The 14,342-nt window shown below is 38.1% G+C and overlaps 1 long non-coding RNA gene across 1 annotated transcript; it reads right to left on the minus strand.

Annotated features, from left to right (window-relative positions):
- Positions 1–9,216: 9,216 nt before the first annotated feature.
- Positions 9,217–11,961, minus strand: LOC108258281 (uncharacterized). Its single transcript, XR_001810637.2, has 4 exons — positions 11,806–11,961; positions 11,068–11,156; positions 10,884–10,982; positions 9,217–10,585 (listed from the first exon to the last, which is right to left on the minus strand). It is a non-coding gene; the product is annotated as an uncharacterized LOC108258281 (long non-coding RNA).
- Positions 11,962–14,342: the final 2,381 nt, after the last annotated feature.

Consider the following 14,342-nt stretch of genomic DNA (forward strand, 5'->3'; position numbering starts at 1 on the left):
TTGTGCGTGCTGTTTATCTTTGTTTGAAGTTTCATTTGCTTTCTGTAGGCTTTAGCTTCTGGATGTCAGTCTCCTCCATTATACAGACCAGAGTTTCACACATCGCAGCATCACTGTCCATCAAAATCTCTCATTTGATGGAGTGAGGAATTCTCTCTCAGATCTGAAGAAGAGACTCGAGGAATTCTTTGAGGAGGAATTCAACAAAATCCCTCCACATGGTAAGAGGAGCTGTTCCTGCTGGAGAAACACCATGATGGACGTCTTTACTCGCTCTGTGAAGTGTTATTTCTTAGCACTGTTCCTGCTTTCTTTTCTGTAGACAGTTTACTCACCTGACACGTTTAACTAAAATACTGATATATCACTGACTATATCACTTTCAACTGTTTCCATCTTTTACAAGCTGATGATGCTTTTTGTCTTCATTTCCATTTTTCTCTCCACAGCTGCAGCAGTTCAGATCATTTCACCATCAGAGCCACAGAGCAGAGAAGATTTTCTGACATGTACGTCTAACACACACACACACACACCACACACTCTCACCACACACACCACATATGCACACCATATACACACTGTAGGGAATTTAGCCAGCCGGGGATAGAGCACAGACACACAGGAGGCCGTTTCAGTGTCACTCGTGGAGAAATCTTTATTCAAAATAGTCCGTGAGGGGGTGTGCGTGTGTGCAGAAGTGGGGGTGTGCGGTGAAGTGTTTAATCGTCCGCAGGGTTGCCGGGGTCGTGCTGGGGGTTTCCAGGGTTTCCAGAGTGGCGGGGATCCTGTTCTGCCATCAGGCAAAGCCACGGGTGCAGCCAGGGGGGCGGAGTCTTTGCTCGCGTCGGGATTGTCTATAAAACACACAGGAAAGGTTAGCGCATACACACTGAGAGCATCTTCTCTCTTGCAAGCGGAATATCGCCCGTTTTATACTCTCCCCTCAGCTGCCGTGTGTGTGTCGGCGGACCCGCCCACGCGCTCCCCGGCTGTCCAAAACATTGGTGGTGCTGAAGCGGAGCTGTCTCTTCAGAACCACAGTGGCAGTCGCGGGAGGAGTGATCTTTGTTTCATGTGCTTAAGGAGATGTTTATTTAGCATTTAGAGAAGGAGTCTCCAGTGTCAATGCTTTGTAACATGCAGAGGTACAGCTGTAACTTTCAGTTTTCTGACATCTTCAGAATAAAAGAGTTTACACTTTGTGGATTCTCAATAACATGACAAGCTGTATAAAGAGAAGCAGGTGAGGGAACAACTGTTTATAGCTGCTATAACATAAATGAGAATAGGAACTAACCTGTTTGCAAAACATTACTCAACATTAAATATAACTATACACTGATAAAAGCATGATGTTATAAAATAAATTGCAATCACTGCTAAATTACTGTGATAAAGACATATTGGATTTTGCCTCCTAAAATGCTGCAAGGTCAAAAAATATTTTTGGCACCGTAATGAATACTGTATAGTAATTGAAGAGGATTTTTTTCCCCTCTGAAATCAGCTGCATTAAGAATGTATTATTTTCTAATTCTGTTGATGGAAGTGAAATTATTTTAAACCTTTGTGTTAACAAATAAAAATGCAAGAAATGTGTCCATAAACACTGTAACTTCTAACCTGGACATTTCCCCTCCAGACTGCCAGAGGGTGCCCTTACACACATTCCAAATCACTTCTTCACTTCCTCCACTCATTTCTCGTTTGTTCTCATAAATGCACATGGACCATTCAGTAATTGTGAATCTTCCAGTTTGATAGTAAATCTCCTCAGTTCTGAGCCCTGTTTATTCTGGATAGATATCCTGTTTATTATCTTACCTCTGCCTTTGCCTCTGCCTCTGAGTTCAATTTTAATTATATTTCTGATCAATGGTGTTTTACCCTTGCACTGTCTAATAGGTATGGGCAGATGAATCCTCATAAAGCACTGAGGCTTTCCCCTGACTGTTCCAGGAAAAGATTCAAAGCTTATAGAGTGTCACAAACAGTGACATCTGATGGTTAGCTCAAAATAAAGCAGCCAAAAGCCTTGGAAGAAGCTCCATCGGATGAAGCAGCCATCACACACGCCATAGATAGTTTCAATGTTATGTGCACAAATAAAAGCCTAACACGTGTGTGTGTGTGTGTGTGTGTGTGTGTGTGTGTGTGTGTGTGTGTGTGTGTGTGTGTGTGTGATCCGGCTAGATCCTCACGGGTTTCTCAGGAAAGTTAATATAACTCAGACGGACGCAAAGTGAAAGTGCTGTTTTTCGTTTATTACATCGAAGGATACCATAGGCTTACACATGGTTACAGGTCGGTCATTAGAAGAGGACTAACTGATTAAAACATCCCCAAAAATGGTACCTTAACATGAGACTGCATGTCAGCATACAATGTGGAGGTCGCTGAGAGAGAGAGCAGGACGGTGACCACGCCCCTTGACCCCACATGACATCATCATAGCCGATCATTAAAGTGTAAGTGTGTGTGTGTGTGTGTGTGTGTGTGACGTCCTGAGACGTAAGGGAGTTGACTATGGAAGCAGGTGCAGGAAAAGATGTATTTATTAAAGGAGAGAAAGGCAGACAAATCCAAATTGTAATCCAAAACGTATTCAAGACAGGCAAAGGGTCGGGCAGTCGAGGTATAAACAGGGCAAAACAGGAATCAAAGTCGCAGTCACAGAAAACAGGGTCAAGAAACAAAACAAGAAACATGAACTATGACTATGAACTGGGAGCGGAAAAACCAGCGTGGACTAAATGAACTAATCTAACATGAAACTAACTATATAACTATAGCTATCAAGGAACATAACTTAACTAATCTAACATATCTAATACTCCGTGTGTGTACTGGGAGGCGCGCGGTATATATATCAAACATAATCAGCGCTAAGCGCTGGCGGCTGAAAACAATAAAGACACACCCCAAACAACAACCAATAACAGAACAGAGAGGAGACAGAATAAAACAAAAACAAATGCACGTGTCCATGGTAAACAATGTCACGGTTGTCAACATTCGAAGAGCAGGCGCATGCGCACCTTGCTCGTGCACGCACGCGCCCTCATGCTCTCCAGCGTGCTGCCTAAAGGGGAAACCTTGACTGTGTGTGTGTGTGTGTTTGTGTTGAATTTCTCCCTCTGATAAATTCATTTACCCATTAAAGGGTGGCAATAAATGCCAGTATAAACTAATATAAATGAATATGATGTAACAGAAGAATAATGTACACATATATGACTTACAGAATTGCATATGGCAAGTATTTTACCTGAAATTTTTTGTATTCTTCATATTTCTTGTATCACTGGATATTTAAAAATGTTATTGAACAAGTTTGAATGAAAATTATTCATTGTGACATGAACAAAATGATCCATTCATATAAAGTGTAGGACTGAAATGTGAATAAGGACACTGTGTGATGGGATCATCTGGGTATTAAATGTGTTTATAAGACTTGGCAGTGGTAGTGCTTGTTTAACTGTAGGAATGACGGAAAGGTGACAAAGAAGTTTTTAATTATTTTCATTGAGGAATAAGAGCTGCTTGACAAGGTTGAGTCTATTTCTCATCTTTGACAGTACTTCCCCTGCCTTACAGAACACTCTTTCTCATGGTACAGCGGTGTACAAAGAAACTGCAATGCCAAAGTGTTATTAATTACCAAAACAAAGCCAAAAGTGCAAAAATTTACCAAGAAAAAAACAACAACAAATTATTACTGACATAATTAGTGATGATTTAAATGTAACATATTGATTATCCAACTTTCAAAGTACAGCACTTCTCACAAACCAACCAACCAAATTGAGCCAATGGACTAAAGTAAGATCTGGGGTTCAAACATTCCGGCATGCAAAGCAAATCTTGAAGTACATTATAACATCTATAAAGACAGCCTTAATACTTTCAATGCAGAACTATGCATAGCTAGACAGACTTACTTCTCAAACATCATAAACAGTAACATCAACAACACACATACTCTTTTTGCTACAGTAGAGAAATTAACAAACCCACCAACTCAGATTCCACGTAAAATGCGCTCTGATTGCAAATGCAACGAGTTTGTGTCTTTTTTCAAGAAAAAATATATGATAGAATGGTGATCAGCTTGTCCTTATGTTGCACTGATGTTAGAGAGCACCCACCACAACAACTTCACAACTATGTTACTGTGTCTTACTTTTGAGAAAATTGAGGCCAAAACCCTAGAAGAAACAATACAACAGCTTAAAACATCAACCTGCTTTCTCGACACACTCCCTACATCCTTTTTCAAAATTGTTTTTAAATGTTTAGAAAAAGATCTCTTAGACTTAATAAATGCCTCATTCCTCTCAGGCACTTTTCCAAAATCCCTGAAAACCACAATTGTTAAACCCCTTCTGAAAAAGAACAATCTGGATGACACTGTTTTAAACAACTATAGACCTATATCAAATCTTACTTTCATAGCCAAAATCATGTAAAAGTTGTTTTCAATCAGCTGAACTAATTTCTATCCTCAAATAGCTGTTTGGACAATTTCCAATCTGGTTCATGGCAGCATCACAGCACAGAGACGGCACTCATAAAGATAATTAATGATATTCAGTTAAATACTAATTTAGGCAAAATAGCCGTGCTGGTGTTATTGGATTTCAGTGCTGCTTTTGACACTGTCGACCTCAGTATACTCCTAGACAGACTGGATAGGGCTCTCTGGGACGGTCCTTGGATGGTTCACGTCATATCTAGAAGTGAGGGGTTTCTATGTGAACATAGGCAGCTATGAATCTGATTGGACGTCCATGATGTATGGAGTCCCACAGGACTCAATACTTGGACTGCTGCTGTTCAACCTGTATATGTCCCACTAGGCCAAATTATAAAGAGGAACCAAATTGCATACCACAGCTATGCAGATGACACCCAGATCTACCTAGCCCTGTCGCTTAATGATTACCACTCCATAGACCCCCTTTGCCAGTGCCTTGATAAAGTTAACAGTTGGATGTGCCAAAACGTACTTCAGTTAAACAAAGACAAGACAGAAGTCATTGTATTTGGAAACAAAGATGAAAGTCTCAAGATGAACACGTACCTTGATTTCAGGGGTCTAAAGACAAAAAAATCAAGTCAGGAATCTTAGTGTAATTTTGGAGTCTGATCTAAGTTTCAGTAGTCAAGTAAAAGCAATAACCAGATCATCTTAATATCACCTCAAAAATATAGCAAGATGTAGGTGTTTCATTTCATCAAGAGTACAGTTCAGATGATGCAGATCTAAAATTGGCCGCATAGTCCTATTTTTTTGCGGACCAGAAAATAAAGGCTGTAAAAACCTCCCTCCTTCTGGGAACAGGGTACATGTTCTATGGCCCCTTTGTCCAAGAGGTCTGTGGTCTTTGGTCTGTGCTGACTACTGTGGTGAGCACACCTCTGAACTGGGGGGGTCGAGCTCTAAACTGGACCTGGTAACCCTTTTCAACGGTAGACGGAACCCATGGAGACACATTTGGTGGTAGTTTCCACGCTGCCAGACAGTCTTTTAGTCATGTTAAATATTCCACATTCTATTCGAGGGAAAGCATCGGATTTTCGTTGCCCTGTGACAGCTCGCTGACCAGAGAACACTGAAAACTTGGGACAGCCTTGGCTAGGCAAGGCCTTACAGTATCATTGGGGGCTAACTGTCCTAACAACCTCATGTCCCCTGATACGTCCCTCCACGGCCCCTCAGGACTGCTCTTTTTTGCCTGCTTGGCCTTTATGACTATTCTCAGATCAGGCCTAGTAGCAGGCTGCGACTGTGGTCAGCTGGGTCCTCTGGCTGTCAGCGGTGGTTGGTGGGCTGCCATACTCACCTTTTATGTCTCCCTCGCACTAGTGCTGGCCCGGGTTCCACTTGTGCCTGATGCTCCCTGGGATAGGCTCCAGGTTTCCCTGTGACCCTGAAAAGGATAAGCGGTATAGAAGATGGATAGATGGATGGATTTTTTTAAATTGTGCATTCCAGGTTATACAAATCAAGCTGCAATTGGGTTGTTTTGATTACATTTATTTTCACTTAATTAAAACAACCCAACTGCAGTTTGATTGATATTAAATGTAATGCGCAATAAAAAAACATGATTTTTAAATATTCATAAGAATGGAGATATCCGTTTTTGCAAATGAACTCTTGATATAGGCCTATGTTTAATCGCAGTATCATTTTAAGACCTCACCTGAAGCCCTGAAGGTCCAGCTGCTTCTCCTTCAACCTGCCCTACGGCACCTTAGGCCTACTTGGTTTCTGAGTTTCCTATGTGTAATAAATTATGCACTGATGAAGATACAAACATATAGTTAAGCTTTGTATCCCATTTATTTTTGAGAGAAACGTTAATATTGAGTGAATAGGATCTTATGTTGTTTTGATGTAAGATTTTTTTCAAAACAAACTTATGACCAATATGTTGATTTTCAAAGGTTATACTGTGTATTTGCTGAACATCCTAAAGACTGACTTTAATGCTGATGCCTCCCTACAATTCCAAAATATAATTCATAATTAGGACCTCACCTGAAACGTTGAAGACGCAGCTGTTTCATCCTGCTCTACTTCGGCCTGCTGCTGCGTTTCCTGCATACAAACTAATTCATTAAATGATGACATTTTCATGGGATTTCTTGATTAAAATTCAACTCAACATAACTTCATATATGCACCTATTTTATGTTCCAGCTAGCAACCTGACTGCTAGCCTGCAGATGACAGAAGCCAGGGTTAGCTTGCTAGTTAATACTAGCGAACACGGTTAACTAACATCAGTTGACATTACTTTCCACAGTGCAAGGCTGGTGACGTTTGGCTGCTAACAGGTTTTCATTTTAAATCTATGTGGTTACTGGACAGTTAGTTTACTACCTATTACTTACGCTTTGGGTGGGGAAAAAGCTCTTGATGTCTTGTAATTTTTTTGGTGGCATGATATCTGCAAAGTACAAAACGTGTTGGCATGGGAAAAAAATACGTATGTATGCTGTGCCGTGCAGGCAATAGAGGAAAGGGAGTAAAGTCATCTGAAAGACTAAATTTTTCGCCCATGCTTGAGGTATGGATTGACAGCCTTGATAACTTAGTTACCATTGTCAGCCGATCAGCCCTCACCTCCGTGTCTGTACTCTACATTGGCAGTTCGATATTTGTGTGTCAGGTGAGCCTTCAGATAGCTCCTCCCTTTCAGCTGGCATGCTAGCGTGCCTACATCCTTCAGCTTCTGGGAGAGTATGCTATGGAATTTACATGACTTCACTCCAAAGATAATTCAAACGAGTTCCCGCAAATATCGGTAGGGACAATTCTGCCCTCCCAAAATATTGGTAGGGACATGTCCCTGCCGTCCATATGCAAACCTACGCCCTTGACTGCAACTACAGAAGGGTCTGCCAATAAGTCACTTACTTGTAGGAACAGGTTCTGATAGAGAATATGAATGGAGTTCCCTCCAAACTCTGGACACACTCTATAGATCAAGTTATGAACAAATTTGCTCTCTCAGACAATGTTTTGTTGAATGTTTTCACAGTAGGATTTCAGTTTGTTTGAACCACCCCTTTCATTAAGATTACCGACTAGGACCCTGTCATCAGGCTGGTGGGTGATGTACCTGTTCCTTCTGTCATAATAATGCGTTTCCTTTGCACCCAAAATTTATACAGTGCATCCAGAAATTATTCACAGCGCTTCACTTTTTGAACGATTTGTTATGTTACAGCCTTATTGCAAAATGGAGTAAATAATTTTTTCCCTCAAAATTCTACAAACAATACCCCATAATGACAATATGAAAGAAGTTTGTTTGAAATCTTTGCAAATTTATTAAAAAAAAAAGAAAAAAAAAAAAGAACATGTACATAAGTATTCACAGCCTTAAGTATTCACAACCTTCTATTGTTTGTAGAATTTTGAGGAAAATAATTAATTTAATCTATTTTGGAATAAGGCTGTAACATAAAAAAATGTGGAAAAAGTGAAATGCTGTGAATACTTTTCCAGATGCACTGTATGCCCATATTCATCTGTGGTTTGTATAATTATCCCACCTAGTCTTAAATCCAGAGTTGGTGTAGCATTTGAATGTCATAACTTTCACCTTGTAAAGTTATTTATATAATTACCAAAACAGTTAATTCCATTTCATTGATTGTATTTACAGTCTAACAGGTCACTGATTTAATTTGTTTTATTTAAATTCATTTTTTTATTAATAAATCCTGTGGTTGTTCATTTTAAGGTGTCACTAAGTTTATTATTTGTTTACCAGAGTTACCACACAAAAAATTAGTAAACAGTTAAGTTGACCACTTAGAGTGTTGACTTACATTCATACAGGAAGCACTGTTGTAGCAAACAACATAAGAGAGGTCCCCTATAATTAGTCGAGATTCCATAGTACCTGAACCTGAGTGCCTGCCCTAGAAGAGCTCAGGTCCGTCACACCCAGAAGGGAAGAGGGTGCTACAGGTGATATGGGCTTTTCCTTGAATGACTTGTCCCAGATAGCTGTCTTAGCATTTGGAAAAGCTTGTTTTCAAATTCTCTTCCTTGATCATGGTGCAACTTAGAAGGGTATCTGAACATGGGTATTAAATCCTTATATTATATTATAATGGGTTATATTAGATTTTATTATGTGGTTTTATATATTTGTTTGTAATTTTTTGTTTTGCTGGCCAACTTGGCCAGGACTCCTTGGTAGAAGAGATACTGTATCCCAACAGGACTTCCCAGGTTACATAAATTATAAATAAATAAAAACGGAGCCTTGAAAAAAGGCCTAGTCCTTCAACAGCATGGATGGGTCTGCCAGCAGATGCATCAGCGAATAATCCAACACTTTGAAAACAACATTCCCCAAAGACAAATCGTTAGGATTTAAAGTTAAAGTAACTTGTGCAGTGGAGCTTTAATAATGAGTGAAGGTGCGTAATTGGATTGTAATTATCTCTTGTGGTAAAGCTTGAAAGGTAGACTACCTGCACCTTTGTTTGTAAAAGATACAAATAAAACTCAGGTGCATGACTAAAACACTTCACATGCACTTCTTATTTATAATCATGTGTGGGTAAACTTGTGTGTATGTAATTTTTCCATAAAGGAATCCATTGTCACCGGCTGCAACCCAGACATTTGTCCAATTATGTTATGTTTATTTAAAAAAAAAAAAATGTTTTTAAAAAGGGTCCAAGATGCTGAAAGGATTTATTGACAGATTTCAAAAATATTGTCTGAAAGGAAATTATTCTAAAACAATTACAATGTAATTCACATTAAGTACATTTCTCATAATAATTATGCAAAACAGAAAATGTTTCACATCATGAGGAAAGTGCAGAGTTATCAGTAATGCTTACATTTACAGCCATAGACATGTATAAAAAAATAAAATAAAAAATATAATTATAAAAGAGAAAAGATCAGACCTTTCTGCTGTATTTGAAGGCACGTTCATCAAAAGAACACCAAGTATTTAAAACGGTTTTCATTTTATGACTGATCTACTAATCTCTCTCTCTTAACAACAGATTTATTTATTTGACAGGTTGAGATACAATTCACACAGCTGAGCAGTTCAGAGTAGCTAAGTTTTTTTGCTCAAGGATTCATAAATGGCTCTCTGGCCATCGTTTAAAGGAAACCTCCACCCTGAAACACACACACTCTCTTGTACACAAGAGAGACAGCTAGACAGACAAAAGGACTAAAGAGCTGCTGCATCGCTCTCTTCAGCTAGAGATGACATGAGGGCTAAATCTCACTGCACCACTATCACCAGGGAGTGAAACAGTATTGTGGGTAATGTAGGAAAATGTTAATCAAAGTGAAAAAACGGCATGTCACTGAAAAAAATAAAATAATAACAACAACAACAACAACAACAACAACAACAACAACAACAACAAAAAAACTCACAAATTTTCACTATAAAAAATCTTAGACTGAGATCTTCATTCATGGTGTATGTTCAGTCCATACAGGATTTTTATGTGAAGTTTTTTTGTGATGCGTTACAGCCAAAAATGCTGTGAGTTTTTTGTGTTTTTTTTTTTTTTTGCAGAAAACTACTTGCATTGGTAAACTTGTGATTGCACGAAATTGTTTTGTATGGTCTTTCACAGCGATGTTTGTTGGTAAACGAGACATTTTAGCTGTATTCATGTTCAACGCATGTAAATCAAAGAGGGGTTTGCTTGATTTTGCTTTCACTTCTGTGATCGCAAAATCCTCGAGGAACTGGGATGTTCCTAATGTAAACAGAAACATAAAAGAGGATAAATAATGATGCAGAATAAATAATGATGTAGCAAGTGCAATTCATGATTCCTTCATGACTGTGTGCTTTGTTGAGCTTCTTGTCTTGAAATCATCATGTTGCTCATCTTTAGAATACTGAGGTCACGTAAACACAACAGATTGAAAGACAAGATTGAAAGATAAGAAAAGCTTGTTTTGTTAACAAGTTGCTCTGCTGGGTGCTAAAATTCTTCTAATCTTTGGATACTCCACTGGTTACAGTCAGGGTGTTGAAATTCTGTGATCAGGGCCTGCAGTCTGAAAACAATTAGGTCAATTAAAAAACATTTAATTTTATTTCATTGTTTTTTTTTTTTATAAAATCTAACTTTGATAAGTTTTTGGATTACTTAAATTCCTAAACAAAAATAGTTAAAAAAAAAAAAAATTATGAAGTCTCAGATTGTTAAAATAATTTCAGTAAGTAAAATAATCCCATGTGAAAATAACATGCACAACATTACAGTACATGGTGGAGAAGCTGAATGTGTGACTACGTCCATACAGCGTTGTGTCTCTTCATGAAGCTATGAAGGTATGTATGAGTCAGACTCACCTTTTATTAGTTAAGATGTTGACGTAAGCAGGATGATCCGAGTTCAGATCAGTTCCTGTGCACGTAAAGCTCAGTACTGCACCTGCTGCTGTCTCTGACCTGTGTGAAGTTATTACAGCTTTATATTTTAGTCTTCATTATTAAAGTCATAACAACTGTGACGTGTTTATGGAAAGTTACTTACAACGGATTTTGCCCATGTCCTGACATGTTATTTCCCATCATGCAATTCTCACTCCTCACACAGGCACAGCAGGAGATGTGACGTAGTGCCTGATAAATACAAAGAATAATTTGATCACATGTGAAAGACATACGTAGGTTTATCGCACCATGTAATCACCTCCTGCAGTCATCCCTTAATAGTGTATCTGATTAAAGACTAACGAAACGACTGGTTTCTCCTGCTTTCTTCTTGGCTTTTCAGGTGTCTAACTTGTTATTTTTGCACCATCTCTACAGTTAAATTCTAAATTGTTTAAAACAAGAATTCAGAAATCATCAACAATAAAAAGAGAGTCTCAAATCCACCAACCAGTTCTAAGCCATTAAAAAGTACTTTAAACACAATCTGGCAACCCTTCCTGCTTGTACATGCAGGAACACTTGTAAATTTCCGCATGCGAAGAGAGAATAAGAGAACTATGCTCTTAAAGCGAGGTTATAATACAATAATTTTCTATTTATAATACAAGAACTTTCTTTTAAATAAAATAAAAATCAATATTCGTTTTTACCCCCGAATCGTTTAACTTGTTTTAATCGTTTAAACAGTCAGGATTATTTACACAAATTTCACAATCATTTATTCCGCCATTTTAAAGTATCAGAGTAAAGTTTTCAAGCTGTGAACACTTAACAGCACACTTGAGCAGCAGGTTAATATTTAATTTATAGTATTTAGAGTGATTTATCTTCTTACCGAGTGATTCAGAGCTCGTCTTTCTATCTGTAACTACGAGCACGAACTGAACTGAGCTGAAAAACTGGTTACTGTTGCTGTGCTCCGTCACGTGACTTCTGCGTTCCGATCACCAGAGCATGACATAGCATGGTGAATGGATCCGAATGGATCACACGCACACACACACACACACACACCCACACACACCTTCCTTACATGGCATTTATACAAGCTCACATATCTTAAAAACTAAAAATCATTTGTATTTTGCTGAAAATGACTTCCTTATAGAATAATCACATGAAATGTACACTTTCCCCCCTCAGTTTACATTTTCACAAATAGAGCATGTCTTTTTATTTTCACCTGTAATTATTTACCTACATGAATTGTACATTTTTTTTATGCGATCCCCTACACACACACACACACACACACACACACACACACACACACACACACACACACACTTCATTTACTTTATTTTAACTCGTTTGAATCATATTTAGGATGTTTGACTGTATTTGTTTATCAAATAATATTCATATGACATGTGCATAAGAAATATGAGGAGTTTGAACATGTTGAAATGCAGCTTTACATGTTTCACGTCACTCACATGTCACGCACATAACCACACATGAATCACAGTTTATTTATGTAGGCCTATTTAAGTAATAACAATAAGACATAGTAATTCACCTGATAGATTTCTGTTACAAGAATGTATATTATATATCATTCACAGTACAAATAGAGACATACAGTCTCAGGTTACAATTCATCTTAAAGCATATTATACAGTAGTTTCTATAAATGTCATTAAATATTTGTAATATAATGTGTTTAGTAACAGCAGTCCATTTTTCATACACAGAAACCAGAATAGCTGTAAAGTACAGAGTTCACTTCTGACACATAAAACTTGGTTTTTCCCTATGTCACTGTTGACAGATAATACTTTCACTTCTATTGCTGTGTCCTATTGTTCAGCGTGCACACATTATAGACTATAAGACTGGTAAAGCAAGTATTCCAGGTTGCCAGATGAGATTTTAATACAAATTTGGCTGTCTCTTGGGCTGATTTGCCCTGTTAAAAATATGTAAACATGATAAAAGATGATAAAGCATTACATGATTCACATGCAAAATGAAATGTTGATTGTAAAAAATAAACTAATCGTGTATGAAAATAAATTAATCACTTGTGCAAATGAGTTGTGTGTGAAAATTAAATGGATCATGTGTGAAAATAAATGAATCAGGTATAAAAAATAAAACAAACTTGAAATGTGTTTAAGAAGGAATGAATCACCTATGAAAATAAATTAATCATGTGTAACAGTGACTGAACCATGAGTAAAAATAAATTAATTGTGCATAAATATAATGATGTTGTGATGAACAGGCCATGGAGACAGTGTTAGGATCCATGTGCAGGAAGTTTTATTGAAAACACACAAACAACCCAAATCGGCAGGTAGTGAGACATAGTCAGGTGCAGGCAGTTAAAGTTCTGTAACCAAAAGACAGTCCAACCAGGCAAACAAAACAAAGGGTAATCCAAAGAATCGGTAATTCCAAAAAACAGGTTGTTAGGGCTCTTCAAATCTCAGACTATGTCTTTCAGACCTCTGTCAGCCCTTTCAGCCTTATATTTCTCTTAACTCTTAGTTCTGTGCTGCTATGATCTAGAAAGTGTGGTTGACCGCAGAGTTCAGGCGCCAGGAGAGTCTGAATGAACACATACACTGACACTGTTCATAATATGAGTACATGATATAAGAGAATTTCCTTTCACAGGTAAAGGTCATAACATGAAGCTAATACAGCAGGAAATGGAAAACAGCTCAGTAATGCAGATGAACTAACAATACTTTGCACAGGTGAGGTGGAAATGGCATGTTTATATATGCAGCAAACAGGAAGTGAGTGTGAGGCACATGTTTAGTATTCAGGTGAGGGCTCCCTCTGGTGGGTGGATGAATGTGGGACAGCCTCATTCATTACAGATGTGTGAAAATATACTGTGTGAATATAAATGATTCATGTATGAAAATAAATGGGAAAAAAAATCCAATTCATGTGACTCTTCAGTTAGGTATGGACCACTTTTGGTAGGTACTAACTACTGCATACCGGGAACACCCTACAAGACCTGCCATGTTGGAGATATTCTGACCCAGTTGTCTAGCCACCACAATTTGGCCCTTGTCAAAGTCACCCAGATCTGTATACTTGCCCATTTCTCCTGCTTCGAAAACATGAGCTTAAAGGACTGCTTACTTGCTGCTTAATATATCCCACCCCTTGCAAGGTGCCATTGTAACGAGATACACAATGTTATTCATTTCACCTGACAGTGTTGGAACAGGTTCTGGCTGGCCCACTCAGTTCCAGTGAATGAAAACCTTAATTCTACAGCATACAAAGACAGTCTAGACAATTGCTTGTTTCAATCTTTGTGGCAACATTTTGGTGAACAACCACATATGGGTCTTATATTATAATAGAATCTTATTATTTGTGTTTAATCAAGTTCAGCATATCTGA

The sequence above is a fragment of the Ictalurus punctatus genome, chromosome 26 (genome assembly GCF_001660625.3).
Source record: "Ictalurus punctatus breed USDA103 chromosome 26, Coco_2.0, whole genome shotgun sequence".
NCBI lineage: Eukaryota > Metazoa > Chordata > Actinopteri > Siluriformes > Ictaluridae > Ictalurus > Ictalurus punctatus.